Genomic DNA, 16,297 nt, shown 5'->3' with positions numbered 1-16,297 from the left:
TCTGCCATTATTAAATATCAAATATATATGTTCAATTATCTGTTAACCTGTTTTGCAGTAGACTTTTTTGTTATGTCACATGAATTTCAGATTTTGTGAATAATGGCTTATGGGGAGCATTGTTTATGATAGAGATCATTAAGGGCATAGAGCTTTTGCAAGGGATTACTCATGCATTGAACTTGTCCAGCCGAGAAAGCTGTTTCTAGAAGTTTTGTTGTCATAACAAATTGAAATGAAGATGTTTACTCTTTTATGGATCTTCATATCACACCTTTATTGAAACTACACCAGGCAATATTTTGAACTGTTAACTAAATGTTTAAAAACAGGAAATTGAATTCAGTTATCCTCAGTGAGCAGATTTTAAAGTTATTTTGATGTAATTTTAACAGACTTTTGGCAAACACACATTTCTTTATATAATAGATTTATTAAAAAAAAAACTCTTTGAAAGTTAAGCCAAATGTCATGTGTCTTGCATCAAAGTACATTCTTGCCGTAAATTGCTTGTAATCTTGAAGAGGGCTTTTTAAAAATGTATGAATGAGTGTCAGACTTCAGAGTTGAACGATGCACTGACCTTTGTTTGCTCCCCAAGTTGATTTGAATGTTAAACATGAAATCTAGCTGCTTGTTAAATTTGTATAATACGATTTTCTCCACTTAGAGACTGCTATTCAAAACTAGAAAAGATAGGTTTGTTGCTATGTGTGTACTGTATGTATATATCATATAATACACACAGGTTCTCATTTATATTAGAAATACATGCTTTATTTCTAAAATACATTTTTTTCTTTACCAGTGATTTATCAGGTGTCTCCTGACTAGTCAGGAAAATTGTTTAGGGTAAATGCTAAACCGTCATGTATTATACTGTATGAAATGTACACAATATTTAAGTTTCCTTCATATTTTTTAGGGCATTTTCTCACCTATTTCATTTATTAAAGGGGCGAGGGGAGCTTGATTCAGCGTGCTACTGGTTGAAAACTTTATGGAGAGCTGCCTGTTTTTCATTTTGTGGATTTTAGATGGTGATGTGTATAGCTTCATCAGATCCAGGTGAGAAGATGCCACCAGGCTTTGATTTACCTGAGAATATTTGGGCCTGATTCTTCTGTCACTTGCACTGCTGTAGACAAGATGTATCCCTTGTGATGTCAATAACATTCGATTGGTATCACATTTGTGAAAGTGTATGGAAAATCTGGCCAACTAGTGCTCAGTGGACATAATCAGGAGGAAGAAAGAGTAAAAACAATAGAAAGTTGATGCTGGAATAAATGTAATATTATTTTTAATGATATTATTATTGACATTTTTAAAGATATGATGTCATTTACATGTGGGGTAGTGGACAAAAATATTTCCACTTAAATTTTGTGTATATGTGTGGTACATGAGTATTTTTATGTATACGTACACACACATATGTATATATACAGAACATGGAAAAATTTAGATGTGCACATTTTAAATATTTTCCTATTGAAATTAAATTTAAAATTGGAAATTGATATTTGAGAATTTCTTATGCAGTAGAGATGCTTCATTTCACTTTTTAAAATAATGCAATTACTGAGGGCTGCACCTTTGAATTCCCAAATAGTCATCAAACAGATATATATGGGATAAGGTGGACATACGTGCACATATAAATAACATCCTATTATTAAGAGTACTTTAAATGTTCATTTAAATGAACATTTGAAATGAATTTACTTTAAATGTTCATTTAAAGTAGGTAGGTGTTTGGAAATTTTAATCCAAATTTCATATTTAGGTGGCTATACCTACTGTAGCTCCACTACTTTTGTTTTATGATAATGATCTACCCTTTTGAAACATGACTTTTCCCAGGGATATGTATTGTGAATCGTATTTTTCTTTAGATGAATGAATATATATATATATATATATATATGCCAGAAGAGTTTTGATTACTGAACCCTGAAAATGCCTACGTGAATTTCTTCTGTAGAGGAAAGCAGTCCTCTACATTGTGCATATCTTGTTATGTGGCAAGTATGGAGTCATGTAGGAAAAAAAAGGCAAAAGAATTAAAAAAAAAAAGAAAAGAAAAAGACTAAACAAAAAACTAAATTAAACTAACAAAATACCCAACAAAGGAAAGAAAATTCAAAAATTTTATTTGGAAGTACACTTGCCGTTCTCTGGAGAATATACTTTTTTTTTTTTTTTCTGAACTCTTTTCCAAGTATGTGCAAGTGATAGCAGCAGCTACCTTAATCTTTCAGGTGCTACTGGATTTTGCATTAGCATGTTATGTTGTGAAATCCTGACTTTGACATAAAAGATTTTCGTAAGAATATCCCTGTCTGAATAGTTAGTTTTTGGAGTGTCTTGTTCATAATCCATATGCCTCAGTGATCCAGAAACTGCATTTTTCTATGTGTACAAATTAAAACATGTGAACTAATCTGTCTGTTACAGCCTGGGAATTCCTTTTCCTGACTGATATCCAGGGAAGAGGAGAACCAAGTTATAATGCAGAAATCATTGTTATAAGGTCTTTAAGAAGAAACATTTTCAGGTAAAATATAAATAAATAAAGGGCTAAACTAGATGCAACACAAATAAATTTTGCTTAATGCTATTGGTGGCAGTCCCAGGATAATTCTTTTAAAGAAAACCCTGTGAGAATGAACAATGTCTTGATTAAAGATGAATATTTTGAGGTGTTCCTTCTCAGTTGTCAGTTGCGGAAGGTTTCTGTGTTCTTAAATAAGGGTCTGAACTTCAATTTCTTTAATCATCTTTTGTATTCTCTACTGAAGTGGCTACTGAGCAACAGTCTACGTACACCACAGTCACTAGGAAATTCATTTCAGAGGCAAAATCAAAGCTTTTACAGAAATACATCATGGAAGAGGAATGGAAAAATGTTGCAATCCTTAATTCTCTGCAAACTGAATGACAATAAAAGCTTTTAATTTCGTTGATTACAAAAACCTTGAATTAGATTGAGGCCAAATGTAAATCTGGTTTGAAATCAGATTTGGATGTCAAAAGGCAATTTAAAAAAAGGAAAGCAACCATGGAGAAACATTGGCCAAAAGCATGTAGTCTCAGTAAGTGAGCATGCTGGTTAAGTGCAGAGTTCCACACTGATTTTTTTTCAGAAAAGGGGCCTATGTGAAGCGATGTTCAAACTGTCTTGTTTACATTTTCTTAATAATGCTGCATGTGTGCACTACCTCTGAATGGTGCTAAGCAGAGAACATATCACTGAGCGGAATGCTCAAGTTTCTGTATTCATCAATAAGGGGGTTTCTCCACAGTTTGGCTGAAGAGCAGGACAAAGGGAGGGGAGACTGAGTGGAGCCATGAGCCAGTGGGACAAAAAGAGCCATCTGCAAGGAGATGGGGGCCTTTACAAAGGAGGGAAATAGGGCAATTCCCCCACATTCTTCAGCAAGGGGGACAAAGGAGTTGGTGAGCTCAGGTGAGAACAGATGGCGGGAGGCCGGAGTTCGGTGTAGGCGGGCCGGGAAGGCTGTAACTTCTGAGTACCTTGGCCAATGGGGAAAAGGAGAGGGCGTCCCTCGGTCGGGAAATTAGGATAAAAGGGGGGCTGCGTCCCCCAGCAATTTGAGAGACCCCACAGGGATATGCCCGGTGGACCTTCCCTTTATTCGAATAAAGTTTTAGGACTCCTCTGTCTCCTTTTTGGACATTCAGTTCTTGACAGCGAGATTTTCCGCACATCACTGAATAATAGATTTTTTAAAATCTCTGTTTTCACTTAATAGCATTAGTTCCTTGCTTTATTCCACTTATGCCAGATAAATATGATTCATTTTTACCCATTATGTTAAATGCCTGGCAGCAACAAACAGAGTTTGGGGCTAGATCCTGGCTTCCAGTTGAGCTAATCTCCCCCGTTCGGTCTGTGCAAGCTCTTCTGACCACATCGCCCCCCTCACAGTCGAGTCTCTAGATAGTGCAGTGCGTTCTTGCACCATACGGAATCTCGCAGCTTGCTCATCACAACCTCTCAGGGACTTCTAGCAGCCAGTACTGCCTCTGTGCTCTTGGCAGCTCATCCTAGGACCAAAGACACATGAGCATAATTACAGCTGCTTTCTTCCTCATTGGCTGGTCTCGCGTGAGCAGAGCTCAGCTGGAACCAGACAGCTGTCATTTTGTGTAATTTTCAAATGTCACCTCTTACACAGGTAGGCATGGGAAGGAGGAATAACCTTCAAAGGTGTCTGTAGTTTTGGATGTCAAAAGGATCCCCTTCCCTGGCATTGGTAGCTCTAGGGTGGGCAAGAGCAGTCTGTACCACAATGACAGAGCACCTGAACCTTGCATCATCAGCAAAAGTTTGTTAAAAGGGGTCTTGCTTTTTTTAGGTCTTCACATTATGCTAATATTGAGCACATCCAGTTTGCCCCTAAGCCTTCTCAACGTGGGTGCCAGCAAGATGCCTGCTGTAGGCTTTACAAAAACAGGACTAGGTCTGCTCCATAAGCAGCTGAAGCTCTGGCACTCTGCACACCCCACTTCCTTTCACTCTTGTATCTTCACAGCTACGGAGAGCTGGTATTTGCTATTAGTCATCTGTAGTGATTGGAGAAACTTCCCCTTTTTTTTTTCTGCCATCAGTGCCTGTCCCTTGTGGCGTAATGATATCTTGAGCTGTATTTGGTGGGGAGTTCTCTTCCTTTTTTTTTTTTTTTTTTTTTTTTTAAACTTTGAGCTAGTTTCAGATCTTGTCCATCCCTACTCTGGGGATTCTCATCTGGTTCTCTTCTCACTGCATGAGTTCCGCAGTATGTCGCTTGCTTCTGCTTCTGCTAGAAACAGAATAGCAAGCCAGAAGTTTTCTATGAAGAGAACTTGCATTTCTGTGACTGCAGTACTTTTGGAAGAGGAAGAATTTTCCCCTGTAAGTGAAGCAGGAGGCAGAGTGCAGGACCTCCTCAGGCAGTGTGTGCATCCGGGGGCTAAGGAGAGAGGAAGAGCCACACTGACTAGGTATGTTTAAATATACTCTGTGTCTGGGAGTTTCCCCTTTTGAGCTAAATTAAATGTGGTCTTTTATAATCTTGCAAGCTACATTTTCCAGTGTGTGCTATGCATGTAAAAGCAGCTCAGGTGTGACTATACATACCGCGCTCATTGGCTTTCCCTGAGGTATCTCCAGAGGGTTTGGTTCTCCTGTGTACAGAAACTCCTGTTTCTACTTGTAGCACCAGTTACTAATCCAGCCCTTCTGCTCCAGAGCATGTTGTGTGTTGGGAGAAAATGGAGAATTTCATTCAGCAGACCAGAGAAAAGCAGAATAATGTGCTGAACTCTAGTGTGGAACAAGACAGATGATTAAAAAAACAGTGCCTTCCTCTCCAAATAGGCACATTAGCAACCCAAACCAAAAGCACATAAAGGGTAAGTGCAGGTGCTGCCCGTTTCTGAGCATTTCTTACCTCAGAGCAGGAACTGGGAAAGCCAGGGAAGCCGAGAGGAGATGAGAGAAGGAAGCACCAGGAATGTTCTAAGCAAGCACCAAGTATTTTGAGGCAGAGCTGGCTAAAATAGTGAGCAAAACAAGTATTTTGGGAAGACAGGAGTTTGTGTGCTCTTTATTTGTGATGACTGCATTGCGAAAACAGTTGACTGTCAGCAAGTTTTCCCAATAGAAGATTCCTCTAACACTTGTTTAACTCTTCTGCTTGTAAGATACAGTAATGTGTCAGGATCGGCAGGCTGCTTTCAGAAGGAACGTAGCTGATCGTCCTGCTAAGAGAAAGGGACTAGGTGCCAGACAGCAAAAGTGGTTAATCCAGAGGATTTCAGTGAATATCTAGGATAAGAGATAGATACATTGCAAAGAGATTAAAGTAAAATTTGGGAATTTTGCTGAGAGAACCTGTACAAAGATCAGAACAAGTCTCTGCGCAGCAGGCATGATGTGTCTGAATCAGAGTGTGAGATTCGATTACAAGGCTTCCAGTCTGGACTGGCAGGACTGTAGCAAGCTGTGCTGCAGGTCCAAAGTGTTTCCAGGAAATTGAGGGAAAAAAATGCCAAAGGGTAATAGTGAAGCTGTAACAAGGGCCTCTGTATCTAAAAATAAGCTCCAGAATGACATTGCAGAGCACAGAGCAAGCCACGTCAGCCACATGACTAGCAATCAAGCACACCAGAGAATCTACATCCAAACGCAGGCACTCGTTTCTGTCACCCTGCTGGAAAGGAGGACGTACTTGTAGGATAGAATGGCAAGGTGTTAAACTCCAACTGAAGCTCAGGAATAGTGAAGTGGCTGCTGAGTTTTTCATGACATTTTGAAAATCACGCAATGTGTTGTGACCAGAAAAGGTTGCTGCTGCTTGAGGAAACTGGAGGCTGGCTTCCATAAGTGCACTACGTACAGCTCAGTCTCATTACAGGCAAAAGCTGCTGTGGAGCTAATTGGAAAATAACTAATTGGCAATAACAGCAATAGTAGTGGTTTAGGGCTTCATGCCATCATCAACTTAGGGGTCTTGGCACAGAGGAAGAAATTTTAATGTACAGTATTGTGGTATATTTATGACACATTTTAAGGAAATGCAAGACCTGCTAGTGCAACGACTTGCTGATGAGGTAATGGGAAACTCAGAAGAGTCCCCTTGGGCTTCAGCTCGGTCCCTCCCCTTGGCTGAGCCCAAGGGGAACAGGCTCCAGTTTGGGTTGTTTTAGTGCTTTAACCCAGCTGGTAGGGACACTACTGACTGCTTCCAAAGGATCCAGTCACACAGCTCTGTCATAGCTGAGTAGTAGATTCATGGATGTGGCCCTCGTGAGGCAGAAAGAAGGTGGTTTGTTGGTCAGCTGCAGGCTGGGTGCAGAACCCAGCGTTAGCCCTAACAGTGAACAGAGTTTTGACAGATTTTGGTGGGGATGCAGAATTTCTGTGTAGAGAAAGGCTTTGTATTGCAAACTGAGAGGAAACCTGAAGTGTTGAAATTTTTTTTTTTGTTTTGGTGAAATGGAAGGAAGTATCAATTAGGGCCTGTAGCTGTGGTTATAAACATGTTAGCATGTATAAACATGTTAACATGTATGTAGCTTAGCAAAGCATGCTATAGCAGGCAAAGTGCAGTAGCTTTTCAGGCAGCTTTTTTGCCTGAGTAGACACATTTTTCAGAAAAGTAACAAAATGCATTTCCTCCACAGAGATTTGGTCATTTTTAATTAATTCTACCTTTGACTAAGGAAATGCAGCAGTCTGCATTCCTGCCCTTTCCCAGAAGCGATTAACTTACTTACAGCATGTATAGGTGCTATGTAGCAGTTCATTAGGTTGCTTTTCTTGATCCAGTCCACGTGCAGCAGGGACTGACTGGTCAGACCTCTCAAAAGGAGCTTTAATATCACAGCCCTGACCAACAGGGCTTATGACAGCCCGACCCTTCCAGGTTGCTTAATTTAAATAAAAGATTTTTGGGGAGGAGGGCATTAAGGGCTGTTGCAAGAGGATGGAAATAATGTGTTCATGCAGGGGTAGCAGGCAGGACGAGGTGTAACGAGCTCATGTGCCAGTTAAGAAAAAAAAGAAAAACCCTTCTGCGTGTGGGTACTGGACTGGATCATTTAGGCAGGCTGTGATCATCAGCGTTGTCTTTCAGGGACTATGGAAGGAACGATAGAGGTACCTGTGACAAGGGGATGTGCTATGGGGGTTTTTTGTTTGTTTGTGTTTTTTGCCCCTTTCACCTCAGGTTGGGGTCAGAAACCACTAGCACTTGTTGAGTGATTTCTCAGTCCCGTTGCTTTTGCAGGTCACAGTCAGTTTACTTGCAGCAAGTAAGTTGGGGGGGCAGGGAGAGGGATGATAAATATGATGCTTCATATAAATCTGATCTGTAAAACATCTGTTGTGTTAAATTGTGCAGTTACCATGCATGGCAGTTAGAGCATGCAGCAATGTCTTTGTAAGAGCTGAGTTACATTCCTACAAAAATTTAATGGGATTAAAGTAAAATCTCTATTGAAAAAAATGTTTAGCTAATATAAATGCTTTGTATGAATTGCATGATTCTTATTTTTTCTAATTCCTGTGACTTTTAGATAATAGCATGCGGAGGGAGTGCGATGCAGATTAGAGCAGAAGTTTAAGATAAAAGACGTAATAATAAGATAAATGACGTAAACCGTAATTTAGGTCTGAAAGACCATGACCGTCCTTGACCTCACATAAGCCACACGGGGCACAGTGAGGTGTTTCAAAGAAGTCGCGTCCTTGGAGGAGAAGGAGTGACAAGGAGTTATACAGGTAACCATCACATTCGCGACAGTCTCCAGCAAACATAACCTGCAGTCTCCTGCAAACATAACAGATATAGCAAGAAGGAAGGGAGGAGAAGGCAAGTAAGGGACTAGCCAAGACAGTAAAGTCTGATTATTTTAAGTATTTTTTAGCTAGAGATTTCAGTAATGAGCGAGGGAGAGGGAGCCCCAACCCTGATGCTGACAGGCCGCAGTGGTAGTGACACAGATAACCTGTGCATGATTTTATCCACTGGCCATTCCTGTCTCAAGATGAGGCAGAGCTCCAAGGGAGATTATAGGTTATCTTTGATTAAGCTTGTAGAAGTCTAGACAGGAAACGTGACAGTGGTGTAGATCTGCATGAAGCATAGATAAAGGGACAGAACTGGGAGTAAAGGGAATGAGGATGGGAAGGATTTTCACTAGTAATAAACAGGACAGGAAAAGGGCCAGGAGGGCGCAACCCCTCTGTGAACAAGACGGGTGATGTTGCAGTGCTGGTATAAGCAGTGACTGATAAAGCCTTCAAAATAGTCTCTGCTATTGTGCGGTTTGTGTCAGCAGTCTGATGCATCTAACAAACAGGTAAATTAACTGGACTGGCCTACATGGTGTACCATGAAGCTTACAGGGGACATTTTATAGTTAACTAACTGCATCCCTCATCCCTGAAGGATATCAACAGAGTGGCATTAAAGCTAGGGGAGCTTTTGGGGACGTAAGCAGAATGCTCAGGCTGTGCTGGCAGTGGTGAAATGCTGGGGGTTGTCAGAAGTGGAAGCTGGTGCTGCCTTCTCTCACTCACCAGGGTAACCCAGGGCAAAGGAGGCTCTTGGGGAGCAGAAGCAGCAGGGAGAACTGCCGGGAAAAGCTGCAGTTCCCAGGTTTTGATGGAAGAGAGGGGACAAACTCACTTCCCCTTTTTAGTTCTCTCCCTTCCCCCATCCTCTCTGCTGACTATTAACTCATGTAAAAGAAACTACTCCTAAATATGCTGATGATTTTTGTGAGAAAGAGATGTTGTTTCCTTTCTTTGAGGAGGACGGTGGCCCAATGAGGCTGTGTTTACAATGTACCTTTCCCTTACATCTGATATGTAACTAAAAAACAATAAATGGTGGTTCTACCCATCACCCATCTTCTATGTGTCATACAAACATTTAGGCCTTCTTGTGAGTAACCAACCACTGCCTTCTAAACATATTGGTTTATTCGTTAATTTGCAATTTCAATGTGTGTCTTATACTTCCGAGTTGTTAAGACTACCCATAAAGGTAAGTCATAAAATGCAGCTCCTTAGCTACTCAAGCCACTGTCAAAGTAGGCACCAGCTGATGACAACAAAGTTTCTTAAATTTAAGTTTAGCTGCCATAGTAATGTTTAAGAACTCACTAAATTTCAGGCACTTCACACATTTCCTGCTTGTTCTAGCACAGTCCAAACTTAACAGCACAGACCATTGTCATCTGAGCTGAAAAATGGAGCCAGACCTGGGGATAGCACCTTCAACAGTGTTCAGCTGTACTAGAAATACAATGTTTCACACTGGTTTTAAAAATGTAAAATCAAGTAGTAGCTTCTTCCTGTTTTCTCAGGCTTATGTGTGCAAAGTGGGGCCTTTTAAGATGTCTCCTGTAAATATATTGTTCATTTTTTTTCCTCATGTTGACATAGCAGCTGTGCTTTGAATCCAGCCTACCCTGACTTACCTGCAGCATAGTCCCTGCACCAGAAACCCAGACGTGAAAGGAAAAAGATGCACAGTACAAGCAGATTCCCACACAACATGAGTATTCTTTAAAAAGTCTATGTCTAGGTTAGTAATAACACAAAATGGAGACAGATATATAGATGGATGGATAAATCAAAAGACAAATGTAGCCTGGGAAATGATCAGCTGTGTATTTTTGATTAATTTGCCTTAAAAAAAAAAAAGTTAAACTTTTCAAAACACTCATAAAGTTATTGTACCAATACATTGTTACAGAGGTACACAGCATGATGGCTGTGTTTAGGCTGTCACAATTCTTACCGTGGCAAGTGCTAAAGACTATCCATAAATTGCATCAGAGATCTGTGAGAAAGGCTTTGGAGTTTTATTTTCTTCTTTTCAGTCAACTCAAACCAGCATTTCATTAGGTCAATTAATTACCTCCTCCTCCTGGAGGTATCTGGTAGAACGTAAGGGGTCAGAGACTGATGTGTCTCAACATGTAATAAATCTCATACTCACTTTGGCATCACAGAAGCCCCCAACTAGACCTGCACCTGCTGCACTGGAAACCAGAAAAGACTTTCATGGACAAAATGATGCCCTTGATACAGTAAACCTCAAAACACACACTGAACACCTTTTAAAATATAAAAGTCCTTTATATGTAATTGAGTTGCTTTCAAATGATTATATTATACATATCCAAAAACAAACTGGAGAAGCCAGATGTTTTAATCTGTTACATTATGTTACTCATCTTTTAAAATTGAGTATTTGGAGACTTGCTCTTTCTTCATGTTATAGTATCGCCAATAGCTGGTTCAAAAAGGTAAGATAGTTAAGGGGTTTAAGTAAGTAAGTTCTTAATACTTCTACTCTTTTCATATAGCGTTTTTTCTTTTGATTAAGACATGGCAAATGGTTTTGATCTGTATTTAAGCTCAACCACCTTGTTGTATCCTTCAAAAGCAAGATTCTCCTATAAACTCTTATCCTTTTATATGACTTAATTTATAAAAATGTTACCTAATTATAATAGTTTTGCTGGTCCAGGAGAGTTTAGGTACAACCATCTGCCATAAAGCAATGACCAAGGTAGGCAGCTTGAAGAGTTAAAAAATGATAACAATGGAAGTGTAAATGAATGATATATGAAAATCTCTGTGAGAACCAAACTCTACTAAAATCTTTTTTTAAAGGCAGGTATGCATTTGAGTTTTAAACAAGACAGTGGCCAAATAAATATCCTTTAATAAAGAAAAAAGGAATCAGGTTTAAGCACCAAAACTCTTGAGTATGATGTTACATCGCATGTACAAGAAGGTGAGTTCAGTACTTTGTGTACAGGTTTAAACTTGAGTCATGATAGCAAAAAACACGAAATACACAGCAATAAACTTGCATTGCAGAAAAGCTGCACTAAAGAAAAAAATGAGCAAAAGGCAAACAGTTAAAACTTTAGTTTTAGGTATTGCAAGAAATGTTTGCTTAGGTTTTTTAAAACCTTTTTTAAACACACTTTTTGCTTAATACTTTAGAACATTGAACATTTGCAGAGTCATTTACAATAAAATATGCATTGAATAGGTCCTTTGACTATAATGGTGTGAAAGAACTTTCCTGAAGCCAAGCACAATGCATTAGTGTTTGATTCTACCTACAGTATTGCACAAGGCTAGTGAATGGCAAATCAGTTTTCCTTTGATTATTTCTCATTTATTGTGACAGATGTGCTCCTTCCCCAGCTCATCCTAAATTCTCACATGTAGCCCTGTTCAGGTGGGGTTAACTACGACATTATCTGATCCTGGTAGTTGCCTCCCTGATTTCTTCCCCCACCCAGACATTAACCATCAATAACAGTCCTGATGGGGAGATAAGGCTAACTGTGAGTACACCAGCCACCAGTCATTTCTGAATTGAAAGAATGACTACCAGTCAATCATCTTATCCTATAAAAACGGGGACAGCCCGAGAGCCCATTGAGCTTTCCTTGCATGGCAGCGGGCTGCAGGCAGGGATCTCCCCTTGAGCAGGGACACCTCTCAAGGATACTCCTCGAGGTTAAGAGATCCTTCCCACTACAGATTTGTGGTAAGTGACTATAGCGCGCCTTTCTCTTTTTGAATTTGTAATCTTTACTTTGTAACTGTGCACAAATCCCTTCAACATAAACCATTGACCAGGTCTGGGACTAGGACTGGATCCAGCTGCACCCAGACTCCTCTCAGAAGGAGTTTGGAAAGCAAAGGGGGTCCAATCTGAACCTTGTGACCCAATGGGAGGGTGTCCTTGATAATTCTGTGTGTGTCTTGAACCTCCATGCAATAACTAATAAGTGACCTTGCCATAGAAACTCGTGAAACCATTGTCATTACCAATAAAACCTATTCCTATTTCTTTCCCACAAGTGAAGTGCATTGTGTCACTTACCCCCACCACCACTCGTTCCGTGACAAAATTGGTGTAGTCGGCAGGATGGCAAGTTGTATCACTAATTATTTACGGAGGCATGGCGTGAACCTGAGTCCCAGCTTCTCAGAGGAGTGGGCTCCTGATAACTGGCGTGATTGGGAAGCTGTGGAGGAACATTTAAAGTCGTCTAGAGGTTCCTTAAAGGATGGTAAAGGAAAAGGTATTATTTGTAAGATGTTGGGAACTTGTCTGGAAGCTGCAAAACAAGAACGTAAAGAGAGGACTAAAACAGAACAGGATCTTAGAGAAGAAATAGAAGGAAAGAAAAACACCGAATTGCTGTTATCCTTAAAGATCCAGCAATTACAAAAGCAAATACAGGAAGAACGGGAGAAGAGGTGTGCGGAAAATCTTGCTGTCAAGAACTGAATGTCCAAAAAGGAGACAGAGGAGTCCTAAAACTTTATTCGAATAAAGGGAGAGTCCACCAGGCATATCCCTGTGGGGGGCTCTCAAATTGCTGGGGGACGCAGCCCCCCTTTTATCCTAATTTCCCGACCGAGGGACGCCCTCTCCTTTTCCCCATTGGCCAAGGTACTCAGAAGTTACAGCCTTCCCAGCCTGCCTACACCGAACTCCAGCCTCCCGCCTTCTGCTCTCACCTGAGCTCACCAACTCCTTTGTCCCCCTTGCTGAAGAATGTGGGGGAATTGCCCTATTTCCCTCCTTTGTAAAGGCCCCCATCTCCTTGCAGATGGCTTTTTGTCCCACTCCCTCATGGCTCTGCTCAGTCTCCCCTCCCTTTGTCCTGCTCTTCAGCCAGACTGTGGAGAAACCCCCTTATTGATGAATACAGAAACTTGAGCATTCTTCTCAGAGGCAAAAATTGGAGGAAAAGGTAGAAAATTATGCTTTTACAGGTTCCTCACCCTCCTGATGTGGTACAAATAAAGAAACTGATAATATCCCCTGAGGATTGGGATGGGGACATTTGGGGAAGTTCTGGCAATTCTGAGGATAGTAGTTCAGACAATGACAACAACCTCTTATATCCCTCTGAACCTCCCGTATATGAGGCTCGACCCTTATTGAAAACGGAAAGAACTGACGGACCCCAAGGTGGTGCTCCATGATACACTACCAGGACTATTCCCTGGGACCCTTTACAACTAACATACAAGAGAAGTATAGCAGGAAACCAGGTGAAATGTAAACTGAATATCTGTTGCGAGTCTGCTTGAGTGGTGGAGATGGAATAATGCTGAGTGGAGATGAAGCAAATGGTTATTGGGGCCCTGTTGTTTTCCTAAACCTAGGATCTGACCCACCAGCTACTCCCCACTCAATCACCAGCCGAGTGGCCTACTGGGCTGGAGGAATAGATGCAATGGACCGGGGAGAACCCTCCATAATTCCTATCAAATCACTAAGGGACTTATCTATTGCTGTCACAAAAGCTGCCTGTATCCAAGCCATGCATGAATGAGGGCCTGACAATGCCCCCATATCTGCCCTCTAGTCAATCCTGCAATGCTAAAACCACTGGTAAGAGGTGCCCCAGCCATCCTTAAGCACCATCTGGTGACCAAACGGGATGAGATAAGGTGGGACCCCAAACACAATGAGCAATTAGATATCAACAACCCCCATCAACAGCTCCCCACCTGGCCTGAGCTAATGCCTGGCATAGCCAATTAGGGCCATGAGATGGGTTGGTGTGATCCTAACAGCAATACAAATTCTAAACCCCGAAATGAATATCACGGAGTGAGGCCAGTAAAGCAGGGAACTGAAATCAAGCTCAAAAGGGAAAGAGCAGCAGCTCTCCCAGACTGAATTTAAGAAACGTAGGAATGAAGTATGGAGAAAAGCTCTGGCTCTAGGCATTCCAAGAGCTGCTATACAAGGTAAACCCACAGGCATAATTCTCAGTCTCGTCGAAGCATTCCAGAAACGAGGTAATGGTAAAAGGAAGGAGCGTACATCGACTCCTCCAGTGCCAGACCCTGGAAAAAGAAACAATCCCTTCTTTCACTTTAGAGAAGAACTGCAAGAAATGAGTTCAAAAAACAGGTAATGCCGGGGAGACAATTGGGCCTGCCTGTCCAGGGAGTGGAGGCTTATCAGTGGATAAGTGATAATGGCCCATATATCCTAATTCCTGTTGGTCCTCAGCGACAATTAGTGAAGTTTTTAATAGATACAGGAGCACAGTTCTCAATACTAACAACACAGAATGCCAAAAAGCTGGGTGTGCAACCTGGACGGCAAAAAGTTACCATTACTGGTGTGAATGGAGCAAGTGTTGTATGTCAAACTGCCAAGGTTAATCTATGGCTCCCGGGTGAGAGGCGTGTGTTGACTACTTGCTTTGCAGTTAAAGATCATTATGAAAATATTTTAGGCTTGGATGTTTTAAGTGGACGAACCTGGCATTTGCCAGATGGCAGTGTATGGTCATTTGGATCAAACATCTACCCCAACCCGGGTAGAAATTGGGAGGCTACAGTGTGTGTACTTCGCACATCCCCTGCACTCTCTGATTCAAAAATTACTAACGTACCACAATACCCAATCTCTGCTGCGGCACGGAATGGCATCTCTGAAGTCATAGCTGACTTGGAGAAGCGACAGATTATCTCCAGAACCCACTCCCCATATAACTCACCTGTCTGGCCGGTTCGGAAAACAGATGAGAGGTGGCGACTGACAATTGATTATAGGCGCCTGAATGCTAATACTGCCCCTTTAACAGCTGCTGTGCCAAATACTGCAAACTTAACGGCTACCTTGCAAGCAGCTGCACACCCTTGGATGGCAACACTGGATGTAAAGGACATGTTTTTCATGGTTCCCTTACAAGAGAAGGATAGGGAGAAATTTGCTTTCACATGGGATGGTATACAATACACACTCAATCGACTCCCACAAGGGTATAAACATTCACCTACTATTGCACATGCTGCACTGGCTGAACTTTTGCAGATAGTCTCACTTCCTCGGGATGTGAAATTGCACCAATACATAGATGACATCCTAATAGGGGGTGATTCTCCCGAAAAGGTTGGGAAAGTAGCCACAGAAGTATGGCAAATCCTACTTGAAGCTGACATAGAGGTACCACCTGAAAAATGTCAGGGACCAAGCAAAGAAGTAAAATTCTTAGGTACTTGGTGGATAGCTGGCAGTGCAGTGATTCCTCCAGATACCTTAAGAAAAATTGAAGAGCTGCAAATGCCCCAATCAAGGAAAGAATTACAACAATTGATGAGCACTTTAGGATATTGGGGAAGGCATGTACCTGGATTTTCTATTATTGCTCGTCCATTGTATTCACTCTTAAGGAAAGGCAAACCTTGGAAGTGGGAATTAGAACATAAAGAGGCAGTCAAAACTCTTGACTGAGGAATTAAAAACATTTCAGTCACTGGGTCCAGTACACCCCCACGACCCTATTGTAGCTGAATGGGGTTTTGCTGAACATGCTACTTACTGTAACCTGTTTCAAACTGGCCCTGATGGACCAAAAAGGTCCTTATTGTTTAGTTCAATTGCATTTAAAGAAACAGAACTGAGATATTCTGAATGGGAAAAAGGACTTTTATCCTTAGTCCGAGCAGTTAAACAGGTTGGGAAGATACATCAAGAACAACCTGTGCAAACTAGAGGACCATTTAATTTACTAGAAGCAATCCTAAAGGGGACTGCTCCCCCAGAAGGAATTGCACAAAAACCCACTATCAGAAAATGGTATGCCTACCTAACAGGAGTTGCAGAAAATATGCAGCTAACTGAAGGGCATACTAAGGTTTCCAAATTGCAGATGTCTGTGAACACAGATGCATTAGCATTACAACAACCTTTTAAACCTTCACCAA

The 16,297-nt window shown here is 41.2% G+C and overlaps 1 long non-coding RNA gene across 1 annotated transcript; it reads left to right on the top strand.

The window, feature by feature from the left end:
- Positions 1–1,344: 1,344 nt before the first annotated feature.
- LOC148590028 (uncharacterized) lies at positions 1,345–2,589 on the top strand. Its single transcript, XR_015914380.1, has 2 exons — positions 1,345–1,684; positions 1,988–2,589. It is a non-coding gene; the product is annotated as an uncharacterized LOC148590028 (long non-coding RNA).
- The last annotated feature ends 13,708 nt before the right edge of the window (positions 2,590–16,297 follow it).

The sequence above is a fragment of the Tinamus guttatus genome, unplaced genomic scaffold, assembly GCF_059628265.1.
Source record: "Tinamus guttatus ecotype Peru unplaced genomic scaffold, ASM5962826v1 Tinamus_guttatus_pri_ptg001831l, whole genome shotgun sequence".
Classification (NCBI taxonomy): Eukaryota; Metazoa; Chordata; class Aves; order Tinamiformes; family Tinamidae; genus Tinamus; species Tinamus guttatus.
Note: the sequence above shows the minus strand (reverse complement) of the source record. Positions and strands in the feature narration are given on the sequence as shown.